We start from the raw sequence: 23,036 nt of genomic DNA on the forward strand, positions 1-23,036 counted from the left end.
CGAAACGATAGTTACATCTTTTTGATCAGTTCAGCTAGAAAAAACAAGGGGATCTCCATCCCAGGAAATTACATAATTAGCATCAACTTCTAGCTAAGGTGTGTGCAATTCTCCAAATATTCGACGCAGTCAAACAAACAAAGCAACACGAATATTCGTTTGTTTGCTTTGGAGCGGAGGCGTCGATCGTCAAGGCGCTCAGTAGTATGAGTTAGAAATAATGCCGAGGAGCAGAGCCAAGGATGCAATTGTAAGTATCCTGGGATGGCGCCATCTAACTTCTCATCTTGGCACTTCTTTATATCATCGTACTGTTCCACGTTCCTGCTTAGCTCGGCTCTGACATAAAGAAGTGCCAAGATAAACCAGATCGGATTACTGGCATAAGGCCATCTATATGGGTTCAGTCTACAATGGAAACACCACCTTATACAGAAGAAAGATTTGGAAATGATCATCACTGCTAGCTGCTATGCAGAGAAAGTAGCTTCTGAAAATGTCTGAATTCTACATGCTACAACGGATGAATTTTCATAAGTGGAGCATCACTAGCCACAACACCAGAAAATACGAAAAACTACACAGATGGGCCAACCTGCAACTTAGCCATACCTACATAATAATAATACAATCAGTTATATGGATTCTTAAATGCAGAGACAGGCAAATACTTAACTGTCTAGAACATCACAGCATGCACAGTAAGAATAAGTAAACACATTTGGCTTAGTTATAAGCACAGTATACTTCTTATAAACTGAAAGTGGAACTACTCACAATGAACAAGTATTAGCTGATAGTTTATCAACTCAAAAAATAACATTTGTTTCAGCCCAAAACGGATGCCATTTTATAACATCGCATGGTATTAGTCAGAACAGAGCTTTGAGCCTTTCAGCACTATATAATATCGCCATAAAAATTTATAAATTTATATAACCTGGATTTTTTTTATATGAACCTAGTCAATGTGACAATATATAAACTACTGATCTACTAGCTATTAAGTTGAGAAATTGACCGCATATAAGCAAAAGCAATATCTGACTTGACTAGAGATACTTGTCAGTTATATCTTACCAGTGTGCTAATGGAAACTGTACTGGTTAGGGTTCTTATGTTCTGTTATATACATTCTTCTCAATTACTTAGGAAAATTAGTGGATGTCTTACAAATTACAAAGTGAGTTAATACTTTCATAAGAAAAAATTCATCAATTAAAGCCCATGCAGCAATATAAATTGTAAAATAGCATATATATTCCCATGGACACATCTACTAGGAGATAGTGCTACATCACCTTTTCAGTCATCACATCATACTAGCATGTCTCACCAGGCAACCATCTCACATATTGTCCAACACTTCACCACCACCATGTCCAACAACAATGCCAATACATACGAGCATACCAAGTCAGGAACCCAACGAGAATTCTGATGGGAAAATGTTGATAGAAGAGACAATTATATTGGGTTATCTTCTAGGTGAACTGAGAGCTGCATAGTTATGTAATCGGAGAAAATTAACATGAGACATGAAGAAAATTATTTATTCGCTGGTGCAAAATTGCAAATGAGCTCCTCACTTCAGGAAGATATTCAACAAAATATAAAATAGAACTTCAATTTATTCAATTGGTTCCCGCTTCCAATTGAAAGAGTGTAACTAGCTTTAAGCTCCGAAAAGTGCCAATGGAGTTACCCTTTTATATACTGTTATGTGTAGAACTGCGGTCCAGTACTGAATATTACCATAAGACAATCCACAAAAGAAAAGATACTTTCTAGAAATCATCTTTAGTAATACCAATTCCTTGTCAGACAAAGAGGAACAAGTTAAGAGATGTTAAAACTAAAAACCTGACAAGAAACATAATAGGTTTAGCCTATTATTTGCTTCCCAATTGTACATCTGAACTAGCTAATCACAGCAGAGCTCTTCCACAAGTGACAAAAACTATTGCGTCGATTTGCAACTGTTATGCATCAGGTGCTGAAAAGATATATATATATTTCAGATAGGCACACAAGACCACATTTGAAAACAATTTATGCATTTTACCAACAGAAAAGAACAGTGACCTTAAGTACTATTTTCTTTTAAAGAATTCATCAAGCAGCAAAAGGATAAAATTGATGTTATTTGAACTTCAATCATCAGCATAACACTCAAGGATGGCATTTCAGCAACTAATTACAAAACAAATTATCTTATAATACTGCAAAGAAAATTATATAAAGGCTTGCTATTACCTGCAGGATAGAAAGATGCAAATGGATAATAGAGACAGAAGACCCACAATTTGGAGAGTTTCTTAAACTCCATTGGCTGGGGATATACCATGAAGACGCCAGAAGCTGTCAGTACAAGGATTGCATTACTCTCCTCGACAAACCCAACTAAAGTGAGGGAGTAGCCCTTGCAATTTGATCTAAGTTCCTTGAATTCAATAGCTCTGTCGATCACCCATACAGCCAAACCATTACAATCAGGCTTCCTCTTCCATATCTGCGCGTGGAAATGTGAGAGATGGATGAAGCCAAGGCCACCGTCTTCGCCCGGTTTAATAATCCTTAATTGGTCATATCCGGCTTCTAGGTGTGGTCTACGTTGCACGGATACTTGGATACGTATCGGATACGTGATACGGGGATACGCCCGATACAGCAATTTTCTAAAAACTAGGATACGGGGATACGTCTGTATATACATATTAATTATTAAATATATGAAAAAATAACGAGTTTTTTTATAGGAAATGCACTGTTTTATTAAAAAACTTGAAGTCTTCACGATTGCTTAACAAATACTGCATGGATCTCTTGTTGCCTCCTTTCCCTTTCCCAGTATTTTCCAACATCTGGACGTACCTCCACAAAGGCTTCTTCTCATTATCATCTTCCGGAATCACACGAGCAGTAGCCAATACATGGACTGCATCCACGCTACCTCCACTACCTGCGTCACTTCTAACTGAAGAAGACCCTATGGCCGATCTGCACAGTAAAAGGAGGAGATTACGAAAACAGATTAGTCAAACTGATCTAATCTTAAAATCTGAACCTAAAACACCTACGTACAGAATTCAGAGAAGGAGATGGAGAAGAGAGATCAGAGAAAGAGAGGGAGATGAGAACATACCTCCTGCAAGGGAGACACGGATGTCTTCTGCCGGCGACGAGCCGGCGACCGATCAGCGTCGATTGGACGGAGAGTTGGAGAAGAACATGTGGGAGAGGAGAGGACTGGAGCTGAGAGTTATGGAGAGTTGGAGACCTGCGGGCTGTGGCTGCTCGCCTGCTCCAAAGAGTCGAGGGGACGAGGTGGCCAGCTGGGAATTGATGACGTGCGGCGGCGCTAGGAGGGGATCGAGGAGTTTTCATTTTTATACGTCGAACGAAGGGGTTGCCGTATCCAAAATGTATCCCAGAGGTATCAAACACTATTTTCTTTTTTTAAAATCAATAAATCACAGAATACTTACGGGATACGTATCGGGCAGTATCAGGGCAGTATCTGAGTATCGGGGCAGTATCCGGCAGGATACGCGCACTTTCTGAAGTATCCGTGTAACGTAGGGTGTGGTGGCAGCTCTGTCACGGATAGGCTCTGCGTATCCAGATCAAACTCAAGTATGGCATACTGAGGATGGTCATGATGCACCGTATCTAACCAGCAAATGGAATTGCCAATCAAAGTACTTGGCTGTGGCATACACCTATTGGCCAAATCCAGCTGCAGTGTTTTGATGTTGCTCCATACACCGGTCTCCGATGAGAAAAGGCATCCGGAAACTCTTGTATATTCTTTGTCTTGGGCTATGCTTGAACGGCCGCGGGCAGGGCGAAGCACCGCCCCGTTGATGATGCACATCTCGCCGTTGTCCAGCTCCGGTGGGAAGATGAGGCGGCGCTTCTCGCGGGCGACGGGGTCCCACACAAGTAGGCGGGGCGACCGCCTTTGGCTGCGGAAAAGGACAAGTCCGTGGCGGCAGTCCATGATGCGGTAGCGCTTGTGGGGAGGCATGGAGAAGTGAGCGCCGGGGATGCGATCTGGTGGATCCAGCATTGGAACAAACGGACAGGAGATGTTGTCTTGGAGGAAGAAGCCAAGGAGAGGAGGCTTGCCGTGGTGGTGGTCGCGGAAGCGGCGTTGGAATTGGGGTTCGGCGACGAGGCGGCGCCAGAGCTTGCAGACGAGGGAGGCCCGGGGGAGGGAGGAAGGCCGCGGCGGGAGGCGGAGGAGAATCTCCTGGAGCAGGTCCTCGTCGTCTGGCAGAGAGGCCGGCGGCGACGAGGTGCGGCGGCGGCGGCGAGGGGGAGACATCTCCCCTCTCGTGCTCATGGTAGGCTTAGCAGTGCAGCTCCTCTCAGTGGGCGATTTGCTCGGTTGGTTGAGAAGAGTGCTCTGGGTGGAACATCAACTAGTCGGCGGCCCAAACTGGGTGGAACAGACCTGCCCAACCGGGCTGGCCCCGCATTGAAGGTGCCTCACACGGCACTGCCTACAGATGCCCGTTTATAAACATCAACTTTTTAGTACTACAACACATGTCAACTTTTTTCAGTACACTCCCCTAAAAAAAAAAATTTTCACTACACATTTAGCATTTTCCGTATACATCATAAACATATTTTATATACACGTATAAAATTTTAGAATACATGATTAACATTTTTTATGACCACTTTTATTCAATACGTATATGCTGTACATTTTTTGTATACACCACGAACATTTTTAATACACAAATACCATTTCCTAAAACATGATCAATATTTTTTCATAAACATTGTATCGTTTTGTACATATTTTTCGTATACATGACAAATATTTTTATGTACATATTTAATATTTTTCAAATGCTTTATTAACATATTTTAAATACTTGATTAACATTTTCTAAATACATGATCGACTTTTTCATACACATTGTATGTTTTTTGTATACACGAGAAACATTTTCTCTATGCACATTTAACATTTTTCAAATGCTTGGTTATTTTTTTCAAATGTTTAATGTAAAGTTTTTTGTGTAATATAAATATTTAGAATATGTGAAGGAATTTAAAAGGGGGGAATATTTGAAAAGCGTGAACAAGCGATAAAAATGGAACAGTGGCTTGTGGCCTTCGATTTAGGCAGCGCGCTGGGCCAACCAATTTAGGAAGGCACCTGACGCGAGTGCATGCTATGTCTCACTTATATGTCTCACTATAAGTGAGACATAGCATTCCCGGGGCTCGTGGCCCATTTTATCGATTATGAGACACGGGCTTTTGGGCCATTTTTTGAGCTGTTCTGAAGCTTTTGGGCTATTTTTTGCCTTATATATATAACTATTTTTTAAAAAATGGGCCGTGTCGTGCCAGCACGCTGGCTGTCCTTGCGGCCCATGCACGACCTCAGACGCGATGTGTGTCAGGCACAAACCATTTAGCCACGTGTCGGGTCAAGCACACGTGCTAAATGATCGACATGTCATGCATGACCCAGATGGCCAGACCTTGGTGGAATCGGATCCTCTCACTCGAAGAAGGCAAGTTAAGGAGCTACAGGGGTGTCTTTGTATAGAGTGGAAAACCACACCATTCAAAACATCATTGTAGATAACCACTATTTAATAAATCATTGTGTTAGACTAGAAATTATAAAAATATAGCAAAATTAAGTTTGAGTATTGTAGCCTCTTTTCCAAAAAAAGAAGAAGATTCAGATCTATTATAAAAGTTCAACAGAAGTATAAAGCACCTCAAAAATACTAAAAATTACATTGAAGTCTCTATACCACCGAATGACCACTACCGCCACCAAAATGAATCGTCAACGCGCCACTGTCACCGCTCCTCTATCGAAGCCGACTTGACCTTGTCAATGACAGTCGAAAAGTCTTTGTGCACGTGGCCCTAATTAAGGGCCATCGTTGTCGCTAAAGCCATGAACAGATCTGAAGCATCTGATGAGCGTATTTTTTACACTCATTCCAATGTTGTTTAAACCAGACAATCCCGGATATTTTGAGAAAACCATTCCGGTATTATCACTAATGACTGATGAGTCCAAAAGATTACAAATCCCTATGTTTAACCTGTTTCTGCACAAATTGGACCATCTGAGGGAAGGAAATGAAGCTATATATGGAAATATGAAGTGTGGAGATCAAGCCAAGACAATTGGAGGCACCAGAGAAGAAACAAAGCAAAACATGGCGTCTAGTACGATCGTGGCTCCTCGTACCACCCACTAACAAATCTGTGACGTCATCACATACACACTTCTTAAAAGGCACCTTGCACATTCTCAACAAAGAGCCGCACAAAGCCACCATAGTCATTAGGATCACCACCGCAAAAGAGCCATCCCAAGGAGAAACCCTAGCCGCCGCCATCACCACCTCCATAGATATTCCTCCCATCGTTTGCCATACTTGTAATCGATACATCGCATATGGCGACTTTATAAGACCTTTGTCAATCATTCATCTATTAATGTCCTCCACAATGTTTTTCTTATGTGAACTACGATGTGTGAGTAATCCCTTTTGGCCACGGGCTGAGGTACGACCTTGCAGCCCTATGTATTTGTTCACAAGATTGTTGGTATTGACTTTGCTTAATTGAATGCTCTTTGTATGTGTTATCTCAATGGATTTGCCTCTTGTCTCTTTCTCGTTCTAAGGCCCCGCGGGTACCCGGGATCCCGTAGATTGACCAAGGACGAGGCAAAGTGCAGGGAGGCATGGAAGGCTACACCGCAAGTCGGTGATAGTAAGGAGTAGTACGGTAGGCGAAAGCAACTCCTTGCGGACCTTGACATGCAGTCATTAAACGCTCAATGTATTGATCTGGAGAGATCCTTAATAATCGAGGTAACCCCGCGAGATGGTAAGGGCATTGGCTGGACAATCACTAGTAGAAAACAGGGCTTTGGTCCAGGTCGGGTCAGCCTATTAGTCCCAGTTCAGTCTAGAACCGGGACCAATGTGGGCACTGGTCCCGGTTCGTGAGCCCAGGGGGCCGGCCGGGCCACGTGGGCCATTGGTCCCGGTTCATCTGGAACTTTTGGTCTCGGTTGGTGGGATGAACCGGGACCAATGGGCCTCGCTCCTGGCCCACCACCATTGGTCCCAGTTGGTGGCTTGAACCGGGACCAAAGGCTCCCCTTTAGTCCCGGCTCATGTCACCAACCGGGACCAATGAGGTGCCTATATATACCCCTCGCTCGCGAGCAGAGCACCCCAGTGCTCTATTTTTCTCTGGCCGAGGGGGAGAGGGCTTGGTGATGCTCTAGCTCACCTCCTATGCACACAAGGTGTTCGATGGAATGCTTGAGCCACACTACTTAAGCTTTCTCCTCTCCAAGCTCGACCTCCAAGCTCTATTCTCCATAATATTTGTCTAGGTTTAGCGGTCCGTCACGCCCCGTCCCCGTCTTCACCGCCGTCGATCACCCGCGCCGAGCTCATCGTCGGCACCACCGTGGTGAGCCTCTTGTTCTTATCTTCTTTCTGAAAGCAAAAATATTCTTACTTGTATGTTTACATAGATATTTGTATTATTTTCTTACTTTTATTATTGCATCTTATATAGTGCGATGGTTTTGGTATCCGCCCCCGTCGGTCCTCGTCCTGTCTATCATTCAGATGTGGTATATATATTATATTTACAACTATTGGTTCATTTATTGTTTATGAAAATTATGCCGACCAACGTGACATAGATTTTATTTATGTAGGATGTATGTGAATCGGAAATGCCAACCGACCCTATTGTCGAGAGGTTAAATTTTGTTGAAGAAGAAAACAATTTGTTGAAGGAAAAAATAAAAAAAATGAGGAGGAGAAGATGATATTGGAGTTGCATGTTGCGGATGTCATCGATGATCACAAGATCAAGATGGATGCAATGCGCTTGAAGATTAGAAAGATTAGAAAATATGCCATTCATACCGAGGCTTGGTATCATTATGCCGTTGGATCAATTGTTACCTTGGTTGCGATTATGATCGCATTTGTTTTCGCATTGAAATGTTTTACATAGTTTCAATGTATGGTTTAATTAATTAGATGCTCTGGAGAGCTATATGTTGTTAGATGAGAACTATGTATGCACTTTGGTTTTAATGTGATGAAGAACTTCTATTAATTTGGACACTTAATTATATATAATGCACGCAGATGAACCGACAATGGATGTACGGTGACAGACACACCAGCGAGTACATTAAGGGCGTGCATGAGTTTCTCGATGCGGCTGAGGCAAACAAGCAGAATGGTTTTATATGTTATCCATGCACTGAATGTGGGAATACGAGGTCTTACTCTAACCAGAAAATCCTTCACTCCCACCTGCTTTACAAGGGTTTCATGCCACACTATAATGTTTGGATGAGGCACGGAGAAATAGGGGTTATGATGGAAGACGGCGAAGAAGAAGAGTACGATGACAACTATGTGCCCCCTGAATACGGTGATGCTGCAACGGAGGGAGTTGGTGAAGATCAAGAGGAGCCAGACGATGTGCCCAATGATGCTGCAACGGGTGAAGCTGCTGAAGATCAAGAGGAACCAGATGATGTGCCCGATGATGATGATCTCTGCCGGGTCATTGTCGATGCAAGGACGCAATGCAAAAGTCAAAAGGAGAAGCTGAAGTTCGATCGCATGTTAGAGGATCACAAAAAAGGGTTATACCCCAATTGTGAAGATGGCAACACAAAGCTCGGTACCGTATTGGAATTGCTGCAGTGGAAGGCAGAGAATGTTGTGGCTGACAAAGGATTTGAGAAGCTACTGAAAATATTGAAGAAGAAGCTTCCAAAGGATAACGAATTGCCCGACAGTACATACGCAGCAAAGAAGGTCGTATGCCCTCTAGGATTGGAGGTCGAGAAGATACATGCATGCCCTAATGACTACATCCTCTACCGCGGTGCATACAAGGATCTGAACGCATGCCCGGTATGCGGTGCATTGCGGTATAAGATCAGACGAGATGACCCTGGTGATGTTGACGGCGAGCCCCCCAGGAAGAGGGTTCCTGCGAAGGTGATGTGGTATGCTCCTATAATACCACGATTGAAACGTCTGTTCAGAAACGAAGAGCATGCCAAGTTGATGCGATGGCACAGTGAGAACCGAAAAAAAGATGGGAAGTTGAGAGCACCCGCTGATGGGTCGCAGTGGAGAAAAATCGAGAGAAAGTACTGGGATGAGTTTGCAAAGGACCCAAGGAATGTATGGTTTGCTTTAAGCGCGGATGGCATTAATCCTTTCGGGGAGTAGAGCAGCAATCACAGTACCTGGCCTGTGACTCTATGTATGTATAACCTTCCTCCTTGGATGTGCATGAAGCGGAAGTTCATTAGGATGCCAGTTCTCATCCAAGGCCCTAAGCAACCTGTCAACGAAATTGATGTGTACCTAAGGCCATTAGTTGAAGAACTTTTACAGCTGTGGAATGGAAACGGTGTACGTACGTGGGATGAGCACAGACAGGAGGAATTTAACCTTAAGGCGTTGTTGTTCGTGACCATCAACGGTTGGCCCGCTCTCAGTAACCTTTCAGGACAAACAAACAAAGGATACCGCGCATGCACGCACTGTTTAGATGACACTAAAAGTATATACCTGGACAAATGCAGGAAGAATGTGTACCTGGGCCATCGTCGATTTCTTCCGACCAACAATCAATGTCGAAAGAAAGGCAAGCATTTCAAAGGCAAGGCAGATCACCAGAAGAAGCCCGCCATGTGTACCGGTGATCACGTACTTGCTATGGTCAATGATTTACACTACGTAATATTTGGAAAGGGTCCCGTTGGACTAGCTGTTCCGAATGACGCTGAGGGACACGCACCCATGTGGAAGAAGAAATCTATATTTTGGAACCTACCCTACTGGAAAGACCTAGAGGTCCACTCTTCAATCGACGTGATGCACGTGACAAAGAACCTTTGCGTGAACCTGCTAGGATTCTTGGGCGTGTATGGGAAGACAAAAGATACACCTGAGGCACGGGAGGACCTGCAACGATTGCACGAAAAAGACGGCATGCCTCCGAAGCAGTATAAAGGTCCTGCCAGCTACGCTCTTACAAAAGAAGAGAAAGAAATCTTCTTTGAATGCCTGCTCAGTATGAAGGTCACGACTGGCTTCTCGTTGAATATAAAGGGAATAATAAATATGTCAAAGAAAAAGTTTTAGAACCTAAAGTCTCATGATTGCCATGTGATTATGACGCAACTGCTTCCGGTTGCATTGAGGGGGCTTCTACCGAAAAACGTCCGATTAGCCATTGTGAAGCTATGTGCATTCCTCAATGCAATCTCTCAGAAGGTGATCGATCCAGAAACCGTACCAAGGCTAAGGAGTGATGTGGCGCAATGTCTTGTCAGTTTCGAGCTGGTGTTCCCACCATCCTTCTTCAATATCATGACGCACGTCCTAGTTCATCTAGTCGAGGAGATTGTCATCCTGGGGCCCGTATTTCTACACAATATGTTCCCCTTTGAGAGGTTCATGGGAGTCCTAAAGAAATATGTCCGTAACCGCGCTAGGCCAGAAGGAAGCATCTCCATGGGCCATCAAACAGAGGATGCTATCGGGTTTTGTGTTGACTTTATTCCTGGCCTTAAGAAGATAGGTCTCCCTAAATCACGGTATGAGGGGAGACTGGCTGGAAAAGGCACTCTTGGAAGAGACTCAATAATATGCAGGGACGGATATTCTTGGTCTCAAGAATACTACACAGTTCTACAGAACTCTACCTTGGTGACCCCGTATGTCGATGAACACAAGAACAGTCTGCGCTCCAAACACCCGGAGCAGTGCGACGACTGGATTACATGTGAACACATCAGGATTTTCAGCAGTTGGTTGGAAACACGTCTCAGAGGTGACAACACTGTTTGTGATGAGTTGTACTTGTTGTCCAGGGGACCATCTTTGACTGTATTGACTTACAAAGGATACGAGATAAATGGGAATACATTTTACATGATCGCCCAAGATCAAAAGAGCACCAACCAAAACAGCGGTGTCCGCTTTGATATAGCAACCGAGAGAGGAAAGGACACATATTATGGTTACATAGTGGACATATGGGAACTTGACTACGGACCTGATTTTAAGGTCCCTTTGTTTAAGTGCAAATGGGTCAATCTGTCAGGCGGCGGGGTACAGGTAGACCCACAGTACGGAATGACAATAGTGGATCTGAAAAATCTCGGGTACACTAACGAACCGTTCGTCCTAGCCAATGATGTGGCACATGTTATCTATGTGAAGGACATGTCTACCAAACCGAGAAAAAGAAAAGATAAGGAAGCGAATACATCATACGATGAGCCAAAGCGCCACATAGTTCTTTCAGGAAAAAGGGACATCCTGGGAGTGGACGGCAAGATAGACATGTCTGAAGATTATGAAAGTTTCATGAAATTCCTCCCTTCAATGTCAAGGCTGACCCAAGCATCCTGATAAACAATGAATATTATCCATGGTTATGGCGCAATAAGCAAATGACACAAGCGAAGAAAAAGTGAAGACTTTCTCCCGCAACTATTATGATGATACCATGCCAACTTTGTAACACACAAACATGCTACCATTGTCTGTTTTGTACATGCACATGCTATGTGGGTGAAATTATGGTACCATGCCAACTTTCAACTTTTTCAGAGTTCATTTGAAATGCTTTCATGTCTTATGGTTCGGCCCTCATAATACCATGACCATTAGTCCCTAGCCCATGCTAACTTTCAACTTTCAACTTTCTAAAACTAATGGCACTAACAGAAAGTTTATAATTTTGCTCCTCGCCCCTGGCCCATGACCATTAGTCCCGGTTTGTGCCACAAACCGGGACTAAAGGGTTGGTCCTCGTTGCGGGCAGAGTTTAGTCCCACCTCGCCAACCGAAGGGGGCTCACACCGGTTTATAAGCCCTTCCCTCTCTGCCTTGTTGAGCTCCTCTCAAAGTGAAAATAGATGCCCTAATAGAGAAAAGTTTAACCTAAATTCATAGTGAATTTCTCTGAAATTCATAGAAATTTACTAGGAATTTAGGTTGAATTTTCTCTATAAGCGCATCTATTCTCGTTTTTTAGTAAGTTAATCACAAACTTGTGATTCAAACAATTTTAAAAGAATTCAAATTTTAACTATTCAAATTTGAAAACTAATGGCACTAACAGAAAGTTTATAATTTTTCTAAAACTAATGGCACTAACAAAAAGTTTATAATTTTGCTAAGCTAAAAGAAAATAGAATTAAAAATTAAAGCAAAAAAACAAAAGAAAATAAATAATGCAAAAAACAAATCAAAAAAACAGCAAAAAACTATTTTTGTAGTAAAGTTAATCACAAAATCAAATGGAACTAACAGAAAGTTTATAATTTTTCTAAAACTAAAAGCAAAAAGAATAAAAAAAATAAAGCAAAAAACAAAAGAAAATAAATAATGCAAAACAAAACAAAAAAACTGGAAAAAATAGCAACAATAAGTATTTTGTTGTAAGTAGAAACAAAATAAAATAAATAAAGCAACAAAGAAAAAAACAAAAAAAGTGTTTTCAAATTTGAAAACTAATGGCATTAACAAAAAGTTTATATTTTTTCTAAAACTAAAAGCATAAAGAATTAAAAAATAAAGCAAAAAACAAAAGAAAATAAAATAAATAAAGCAACAAAAAAACAAAAAATGCCACCTACTGGGCCCCCACGGCCTGAATACGACTAGAAACCCATCAAAGGGCCAGGATTCAGGCCCGCAGGAGGCCCAGTAGGCCCACAGGCATAGCAGTGACAATTAGGCCCATAAGCCTGCAATGGAGAGAAGCTCGACAGGGGTGCGGCAGTGGGGCTTATAAACCACTGCGCACCCCTCTCAACTAGCAAGGTGGGACTAAACTTTCGACGCAGCAGCCGCACAAGGCCTTTGGTCCCGGTTGGTGGCACCAACCGGGACTAAAGGGGGCCATTGGTCACAGTTCGTGGCACAAACCGTGACCAATGCCCCCCTTTAGTCCCGGTTGGTGCCACCAACCGAGACCAAAGGCCTCCAGCCCAAAGGGCGGGAAGCGGCGGCCTTTGGTCTGGAGGCCTTTGGTCTCGGTTGGTGGCACCAACCGGGACTAAAGGGGGGGGGGGGCATTGGTCACGGTTTGTGTCACGAACCGTGATCAATGCCTTTGCTACATAAGCCAGCACTTAGGAAAATTTCACATTTCCCTCGCAGTTGCCCCTCCGACGACGCCGAGTACATCGACGCCGCCAGGCTGCCCAAACGCCGCCCGCCGCCCCAGCCGTCGCCGTCGCCCGCGCCCTCGCCCGCGCCCTCGGCCGACACCGTCGCCGTGCGCCGCCGTCCCCTGCCCCAACGCGCGCCGCCCCTGCCCCATCGCCGTCGCCGTGCCACCGTCCCCTGCCCCGAACGTCGCCGCCTCTGTGAGCACCGCACGTCTGCCGCCCCCGCCGCCGCCGTGCATTTTTTATTATACATGCTATACGTATTTTTTGATGTATGTTCATATATGTATGTATGTATTTTTTACATGTTTTTTGTATCTATGTATGTATTTTTTCAATTGTAATGATGTTTTAAAAATACATATATGCAAAATTTAGATTTTTAATTAGAAATTTTTTATCTATATATGTTCTCTGATTTAGTACATTTTAGGTTAGTTTCATTTTAAAAAAAGTTTTATATATTTAGGAAGAAGGAATAGAAGGAAGAAAATGTTTTATATATGAGGGTCGAGAGGGGGTCGACAGTCGAGAGGGGGTCGAGAGGGGGTCGTCGAACATGAGAGGATGAAAAGGATAAAAAAAGAAGAGGAAGAAGAAAAAAAAAGAGGAGAAGAAAGAATAGAGGAGATCTTCTCCTCTATTCTTTCTTCTCTTCTTTTTTCTTCTTCTTCCTATATGTATTAGTTTTTTTATTTAGGTTGTTAATTAGTAGATATTAATTTTGTTTATATATGTATGGATGCATGTGATATGTATGTATGTATGTATGTATCGGGTATGTCGTTGTCGATATACCCCCTACCCGATAACTTCGACATGAGGGGGTCGAGAGGGGGTCTAGGGTCGCCGAGGGGTCGAGGGTCGTCGAACATGAGAGGAAGAAGAGGATAAAAAAAGAAGAGGAAGAAGAAAAAAATGAGGAGAAGAAACTCCTCTATTCTTTCTTCTCCTCTTTTTTTTCTTCTCCTCTATTCTTTCTTCTCCTCTTTTTTTCTTCTTCTTCCTCTTTATTTTATCGGGAACGAGGGTCGTCGAGGGTTGCCGAGCGGTGGAGGAGAAACCCTAAATAGAAAGTATCGTCGGTGTGAGATACATGTACCGTCGGTGTCGGACACTACATCCACGTACCACAAGTGGCGCGGGCTTCGACGCCCACGTCACTTGTGGGACGTGGATGTAGTGTCCGACACCGACGACCACATGTATCTCACACCCATGATACTTGCTATTTAGGGTTTCCTCTACCGTTCGGCGGCCCTGACCCTCGACGACCCTCGTTTCCGATAAAATAAAGAGGAAGAAGAAGAAAAAAAAAGAGAAGAAGAAAAAAGAAAAAAAAGAGAAGAAGAAAGTGTTGGAAATATGCCCTAGAGGCAATAATAAAAGCATTATTATTATATTTCCTTGTTCATGATAATTGTCTTTTATTCATGCTATAATTGTGTTGTCCGGAAATCGTAACACATGTGTGAATAAATAGACACCAACATGTCCCTAGTAAGCCTCTAGTTGACTAGCTCGTTGATCAACAGATAGTCATGGTTTCCTGACTATGGACATTGGATGTCATTGATAACGAGATCACATCATTAGGAGAATGATGTGATGGACGAGACCCAATCCTAAACATAGCACAAGATCGTATAGTTCGTTTGCTAGAGTTTTTCCAATGTCAAGTATCCTTTCCTTAGACCATGAGATCGTGTAACTCCCGGATACTGTAGGAGTGCTTTGGGTGTACCAAACGTCACAACATAACTGGGTGACTATAAAGGTATACTACGGGTATCTCCGAAAGTGTCTGTTGGGTTGACACGGATCAAGACTGGGATTTGTCACTCCGTATGACGGAGAGGTATCTCTGGGCCCACTCGGTAATGCATCATCACAATGAGCTCAAAGTGACCAAGTGTCTGGTCACGGGATCATGCATTACAGTACGAGTAAAGTGACTTGCCGGTAACGAGATTGAACGAGGTATTGGGATACCAACGATCGAATCTCGGGCAAGTAACGTACCGATTGACAAAGGGAATTGTATACGGGGTTGCTTGAATCCTCGACATCGTGGTTCATCCGATGAGATCATCGAGGAGCATGTGGGAGCCAACATGGGTATCTAGATCCCGCTGTTGGTTATTGACCGGAGAGCCATCTCGGTCATGTCTACATGTCTACCGAACCCGTAGGGTCTACACACTTAAGGTTCGGTGACGCTAGGGTTGTAGGGATATGAATATGCAGTAACCCGAAAGTTGTTCGGAGTCCCGGATGAGATCCCAGACGTCACGAGGAGTTCCGGAATGGTCCGGAGGTGAAGAATTATATATAGGAAGTGCAGTTTCAGCCATCAGGGGAGTTTCGGGGGTCACCGGTATTGTACCGGGACCACCGAAAGGTTCCCGGGGGTCCACCGGGTGGGGCCACCCATCCCGGAGGGCCCCATGGGCTGAAGTGGGGAGGGGAACCAGCCCTTAGTGGGCTGGTGCGCCCCCCAAGGCCCACCCCTTGCGCCTAGGGTTGAAACCCTAGGGTGGGGGGAGGGCTTCCCACTTGCCTTGGGGGGCACTCCACCCCCCTTGGCCGCCGCCCCCTCCTAGGAGATTGGATCTCCTAGGGCCGGCGCCCCCCCTAGGGCCCCTATATATAGAGGGGGGAGGGAGGGCAGCCGCACCCATGCCCTTGGCGCCTCCTTCTCCCCTCCAACACCTCCTCCTCCTCCGTAGAGCTCGGCGAAGCCCTGTCGGAGTACTGCTTCTCCACCACCACCATGCCGTCGTGCTGCTGCTGGAGCCATCTTCCTCAACCTCTCCTTCCCCTTGCTGGATCAAGAAGGAGGAGACGTCACGCTGACCGTACGTGTGTTGAACGCGAAGGTGCCGTCCGTTCGGCGCTAGGATCTCCGGTGATTTGGATCACGTCGAGTACGACTCCCTCATCCCCGGTCTTTGAATGCTTCCGCTCGCGATCTACAAGGTATGTAGATGCATCCGATCACTCGTTGCTAGATGAACTCATAGATGGATCTTGGTGAAACCGTAGGAAATTTTTTGTTTTCTGCAACGTTCCCCAACAGAAAGATTTCTTCTTCTCTTTTTTTCTTCTTCCTCCTCTTCTTCTCTTTTTTTTCTTCTTCTTCCTCTTTATTTTATCAGGAACGAGGGTCGTCGAGGGTCGCCGAGCGTTAGAGGAGAAACCCCAAATAGAAAGTATCGTCGGTGTGAGATACATGTACCGTCGGTGTCGGACACTACATCCACGTCCCACAAGTGGCGCGGGCTTCGACGCCCACGTCACTTGTGGGACGTGGATGTAGTGTCCGACACCGACGGCCGCATGTATCTCACACCCACGATACTTGCTATTTAGGGTTTCCTCTACCGCTCGGCGACCCTGACCCTCGACGACCCTCTTCTTCTCTTTTTTTTCTTCTTCTTCCTCTTTATTTTATCGGGAACGAGGGTCGTCGAGGGTCAGGGTCACCGAGCGGTAGAGGAAACCCTAAATAGAAAGTATCGTCGGTGTGAGATACATGTGGCCGTCGGTGTCGGACACTACATCCACGTCCCACGAGTGGCGCGGGCTTCGACGCCCACGTCACTTGTGGGACGTGGATGTAGTGTCCGACACCAACGGCCACATGTATCTCACACCCATGATACTTGCTATTTAGGGTTTCCTCTACCGCTCGGTGACCCTCGACGACCCTCGTTTCTGATAAAAAAAAAGAGGAAGAAGAAGAAAAAAAGAGGAGAAGAAAGAATAGAGGAGTTCTTACTCCTCTATTCTTTCTTCTCCTCTTTTTTTTTCTTCTTCCTCTTCTTTTTTTATCCTTGAAGCGTTGTCGAGGCCACCCCAAACCCTAGAGAAGCAGCGTCGAGGCCACCCCAAACCCTAGAGAAGCAGCGTCGAGGCCACCCCAAACCCTAGAGAAGCAGCGTCGAGGCCACTAATTAATATTAGTTCTATGTTTGCCACTAATATATCCATCTGTCATGTTTGAATAATAATTGCCATGTTGTAAATATTTGTAGAAACTATGGACACCGCCCGAGACGAAGTACAAGAAGAGTTGTTAGGGGACATAATCGCACGAGGAAGTGATGCCGTCTGCTCGTTGTTTCTCAACGACACCGATGGTCTGAAAGCAGCTGGCTATGATTATGATGGCTCCGGTGACCTAATGCCGGTGCAAGAAGGAGACCGCGAAGACGGCTCCGGTGACCCAATGCCGGTGCAAGAAGGAGACCGTGATGACGTCTCCAGTGACCGAACCGAGTCCGGCGCATTATTGGAAAGGAATTTACTGAAGCGGAGCGGTCGGGAAGTACTGTCAGTGATCAAAGGCTGAAAGAACGACGAGCTGGGAAACAAATTGCCCATCTCGGTGAACAAGTGAAGCAATCGTGCCCCCCGCTCAAGGTGCCTAGCGACAACGTCGCTAATGATCCAAGGATGGTGCCCGGTTGTAGCAATCTTGCCGATTACCTGCCCGACGATGTACATTATGAACCCATGGAGGTGCAGATACAAAGATACAAGTACGGGAAGCCTCTCGTCAAAGATGAAAGATCTCTATCAACGATGATGCGAAGATTGCATGATTGGTACTTGAAAATCTGCAGAGACTCTGGGGGAGGAGTACTTTGTATGTGAAAGTTAAAAAGGAGCATGACCTCGTTGGAATTGAACTGTTGCCTGTTCCATTTGAGGAGTTCTTTCAGTTTTTCAATCAATTGGCCCTCGATAAAACAACGGTCACCTGCTACTGTCTGTAAGTAGTACTACTTCTGTCATTAAGTCTCTCTATATAGCTCAACTCTTCATTGCATGTATTTATAATCATCCTCACTATATTATGCAGATTGAAGATCGCCGAATTGAAGAAAAGACAAGTCGGTGATATTGGGTTCATTAACACATATCTCATAGATGCAACTCAGGTTAAATTTCATGCCGCAGATACCGAGGCCAACTTGCTACGATCATTGGTAATAAATGAAAACAAAGATATAATACTCTTTCCTTACAACTTCAAGTGAGTGTTACTATCTTGTGCGTATTCGGTTTCCCTTATATATATATATTAGTCAAGGTTATAGTAATGTAATTGATGAGTTATGCATGTGTGTGCAGTTACCACTATATTCTCCTAGAGATTAAGCTTGAGCAGGGACTAGTAACTGTCTTAGACTCAAAACGAAAAGATCCCCAGGACTATGCGGACATGACTCAAATGCTCGAGAAGTAAGTTAAATCGATCATTATCCACCATATCAGCAACTTTGTTCATTTCGTGATATATCAAGTAATTGTTTTCTTTGTCCGGCAGGGTTTGAAGAAAATTCACCAAAAAAGCTCCAGGACTCCCGAAGAAGCTGCAATTTAGACACCCAAAAGTAAGTACTATAGTAGCATGTTCCGCGCATCTCCTATTGATTTGGCATTCTTGCTTATCAGTTTGATTGACCTCTATTTCTTGTAAAGTGGTTGTGGCAGGAAAAAGGGAATGATTTCTGTGGATACTACGTTTGCGAGTCCATCCGCCACACGACCTGTGAGCGGGGCTACAATGACGAACAATATGAAGTACGTAAATAACAACATTCACAATTTTATTTTATTACCATCATTTGTGTTGAGTTTCATTCATTCATATATATATGTATTGACCCCCTTCTTCAAATTAGATGTTTCGGAAGCGGGATGAACTCCTAGCACCAGCTCGCATGTGAGCAATTCAAGAGGAATTGGCGGCATTCTTTCTTGACCACGTGATCGCTGAAGACGGAGAATACTATGTGGACCATGAGTCCGTATGATTATATTTGTAAGAGATAATTATTGTATATATGTAGCCGGTAGTGTCGGATAGATATACGAGAACTTGTTGTTCGACCAATCTCTCGGAGAAGGAGAGGTGGTCGATATCACTTCTCTCTGTATGCATATATGTTCATGACGATCTTCTGTTTCCTTCGTTTGCTTACTAGCTAGCTAGCGTGTCTAGTCCTCTCTATACGTATGTATAGTACGTAGCATCGACCAAGCACGGACATAAGAGAGAACACTTCTCTCTATTAATTATAGCTAGCTAACACAATATATGAAACACCTAAATTAACCCCCCAAAACCCCCACCCCCCCCCCCCCCCCCAATAAAAAAACCCAGCCACAAAAATGCTGACGCGTGGATGCCTATTGGTCCCGATTGGTGCCACCAACCGGGACCAAAGGGTCTCCTGCCTGGGCTCCGCGCACAAGCCACGTGGAGGCCCATCAGTCCCGGTTCTGGATTGAACCGGGACTAAAGGGGCAGGGCATTAGTACCGACCCTTTAGTCCCGGTTCAGGAACCGGGACAAAAGGCCGTTACGAACCGGGACAATAGGCCCTTTTTCTACCCGTGAATAGACTCATGATGTAATCTACTAATTGGTCGTGACGTTATTTGACGCACCCCCCACATCTACATGTTGACACATCATAGCAGTGTCTACCGGGACTATGTTAGAAAACAAGACAAGATCCTAAGTGCCAGACGTATAAAGTTGCAAGTAAAATCCTCATGCCCTAGCCTATTTATCATTCAATTGTTTTCTCTCTTAAAAGATAACGATTTTCGGTCCGGGAAATTGGAACTTCTAACGACAACAATATCTTGTTTGAATCCTATATTTTTTTTTGTTATAATTTTATATAGAATAGAATGAACAGATAAGTATGGGAAACAGTTTTGGAGGAACCGGGTGATCTGCTCAACAAAATTTGCTAGTCCCATCGTTAGTTTTTGTGATGTTGCATACCTAAAGCACTGTTAACAAGATTGCTTTTAGTTTGAAGTACTCTTGTCTGTCAACATCCGAGACTCAAGACCCCTTGATCAAGCCAATACAGACTTTAGAAACTTTGACCACAAATTTTCTCATTTTAATTATATTCAGATTGAATATTTGGAAATCATATGCGTTGGTTTGTCTCAAAAATTATTTGCAGATTCTATTAATCTTATATTATAATAGAAAATTAGAAATGAACAGATTGAGTAGGGAAACCAGTTTTCGAGGAACTGAGTGATCCAGAAAAAAAATGGCAAGTCCCATCATTAGCTGTTGTGTAACTTCAAGTCTGAAGCACCAATTTCTAATTATAAACATCCAAAAAGGTTTCTGCTCTCTCTGACGCCATCATCACTTGAACAAAATTCACACAGTAAGGCCTCTTTTGGTTCATAGGATAGGATTATCGTAGGAATAGAAATCTTGTAGGAAATGAGATGACATGTATTTCAAATCCTATGAGTAGGAATAGGAAACAAGATGTCATTTGGTTGACATCAAAGGATTTTTTTCATTGGGTCTAGGCTCATTTTTATTTTCCTATGAAAAGTGGAGGATCGGAACCAATCCTATGTAGGAATAGGAATCCATTCCTATGAACCAAAGGGCTCTAAAAGAAAAAATCCTATAAGAATCCCATCCTCTAGAATTCCTATGAAATTCCTCCAAGCCAAAGGAGGCCTAGGTGAAATTCTCTGTTTGCTTCAACGGACAACTCTTGGAGTCATTTACGCCTTCATGTGGTATCAGGCAAGGAGACCCTCTATCTCCTTATTTATTCTTGTTCGTGGCCGAGGCCCTCTCTGTGTTGTTACAGGATGCGTGTAATAGAGGAGCGCTGCTAGAATTCAAGGTGAACAGGCAAGCGCCGGGTATTTCACATCTATTGTTTGCAGATGACTGTCTTTTATTTTTCAAGGGAGCCATTGATCAAGCGTTGACAATTAAAAATATTATTTCAACATATGAGAAAGGGATTAGCCAATTGTTGAGCTCAGATAAATGCTCTGTCATGTTTGGTAAAAAATGTAGTATGGAAGTTCAAGTGGCTGTTATGGTAATTTTGTGCATTACCGCCGAAGGATTTGAGGACAAATATCTTGTTTTACCGGTGCCTCAAGGTCGAATGAAGGCGGGCAAATTTCAATCCACTAAGGACAAAGCTCTCAAAATACTATCGGACTGGATAGAGAAATATGCTTCTTGTGGGGCAAAAGAAACGTTGATTAAATCTGTTCTGCAAGCTCTTCCGGTGTATGCTATGGGTATTTTTAAATTCCTGGCGTCTCTGTGCGAGGAATTATCTCAGATTATAAGGAATTTCTGGTGGGGGGATGAGGAAAACAGAAGGAAGACTGATTGGTTGGCTTGGGATAAGATGACAAAGCCTAAAGCGGAGGGTGGTATGGGTTTTCGGGATCTCAGATTATTTAACCAGGCTCTTTTAGCGAAGCAGGCATGGAGGCTGGTGGTAAATCCGGAATCTCTGTGTGCCAGAGTGATCAAGGAAAAATATTATCCACAGGGGCATATTTTAGACACAGCTTTCCCGCAGTCGGCTTCTCTCACATGGCAAGGTATTCTGCATGGGTTGGAGCTGCTTAAATCCGGAGTTATTTGGAGAGTGTATGATGGGGCTAATATACATATTTGGAGAGATAATTGGCTTCCTGGAGCTTCTGGACTTAAAATCACTTCAAAGAAGAATAGAACTAGAGTTAAATGGGTTGAGGAATTGTTCATGAGTGGTGAAAGGAGATGGGATGAGGAGCTGGTTAGGCATTTATTTTACCCTTATGACGCGGATGAGATTTTGAGGATGCGGATCCAATCAAATGGGGAGGCAGATTTTGTTGCTTGGCATTATGAAAAGTCAGGGTTGTTCTCAGTTAGGAGTGCGTACAAGTTAGCGCTCACCCTTAAGGATAACAAAGAGGATGAGGGACAATCCAGTGAGGCGGTAGGTACGGAGAGGAAAATTTGGAATATTATTTGGAATGCAAACATTCCTCAGAAGATTCGTATTTTTGCATGGAGGGTTGCTTCCAATAGCTTGGCCGTACAGGTTAATAGAGTGGCGCATCATCAAGCCTCTGTTAGTACGTGTTCTATTTGTGGCATGGAGGATGGAAATACGTTCCATGCGCTTGTCTTGTGCCCGAAGGCGCGTGCGCTTCGCATGGCCATGAGGAACATTTGGGCTCTACCTGATGAGGAGGTTTTCAGATATACGGGGTATGATTGGTTTATTGTTCTCCTGAGTCAATTAAACCCCGTAATGCGAGACCAAATTATATTCTTATTCTGGAGGACCTGGCATTTGAGAAATGATTTGATCTTTGGTAAAGGAAAGAAATCAGTTTCAGCTTTTGCTTGCTTTGTGGAGAGTTATTGGGCGTCCTTTGGTGCATATCATTCTCCGAGGCCGGTGGATTTTCAAAATAAAGGAAAAGGGCCGTTGGTCCGGATTAGCGGAGTTCCTAATTCTCTGGATGCGAGTAGTGGCTGGTCCCCGCCTCCTGCAGGTTGGTTCAAGATTAATGTCGATGCTAGCTTCGTGGAGTCCATTAGAGAAGCCAGTGTGGGGGTGGTGGTCAGGGACGAGGAAGGGGAAGTTATTGTGTCGTCGTGGGATTTCATTGGTGCCTGTCAAAGCGTGGAGGAAGCGGAGTTTAGAGCTTGCATTGCCGGTCTCTACATAGGTATTTCTCTTCATAATCCTATAATTTTAGAGACTGACTGCGCTTTTGTGGTAGCATTTCTTGCATTGGGGGACTATGACAGGTCTGCTATGCGTGACCTGAAGATGGAAGTGTTGAGTATCTCGAAATTGATCAACAATCTTCAATTGTCAAAGATTAGCCGTACGGCCAATATGGTGGCTCATTTAATCGCTAAGTATAGCTTTGACAATAGATTAGATGGTATTCTTGTAAATGATGT

General features: G+C 43.9%; 1 long non-coding RNA gene across 1 annotated transcript; it reads right to left on the bottom strand.

The window, feature by feature from the left end:
* Positions 1–353: 353 nt before the first annotated feature.
* On the bottom strand, positions 354–3,576 carry LOC123059097 (uncharacterized). The gene is made up of 3 exons (XR_006427366.1): positions 3,146–3,576; positions 1,302–3,000; positions 354–612 (listed from the first exon to the last, which is right to left on the bottom strand). It is a non-coding gene; the product is annotated as an uncharacterized lncRNA (long non-coding RNA).
* Between the last annotated feature and the right edge of the window lie 19,460 nt (positions 3,577–23,036).

This window comes from Triticum aestivum, chromosome 3A (assembly GCF_018294505.1).
Source record: "Triticum aestivum cultivar Chinese Spring chromosome 3A, IWGSC CS RefSeq v2.1, whole genome shotgun sequence".
Taxonomy (NCBI): Eukaryota; Viridiplantae; Streptophyta; class Magnoliopsida; order Poales; family Poaceae; genus Triticum; species Triticum aestivum.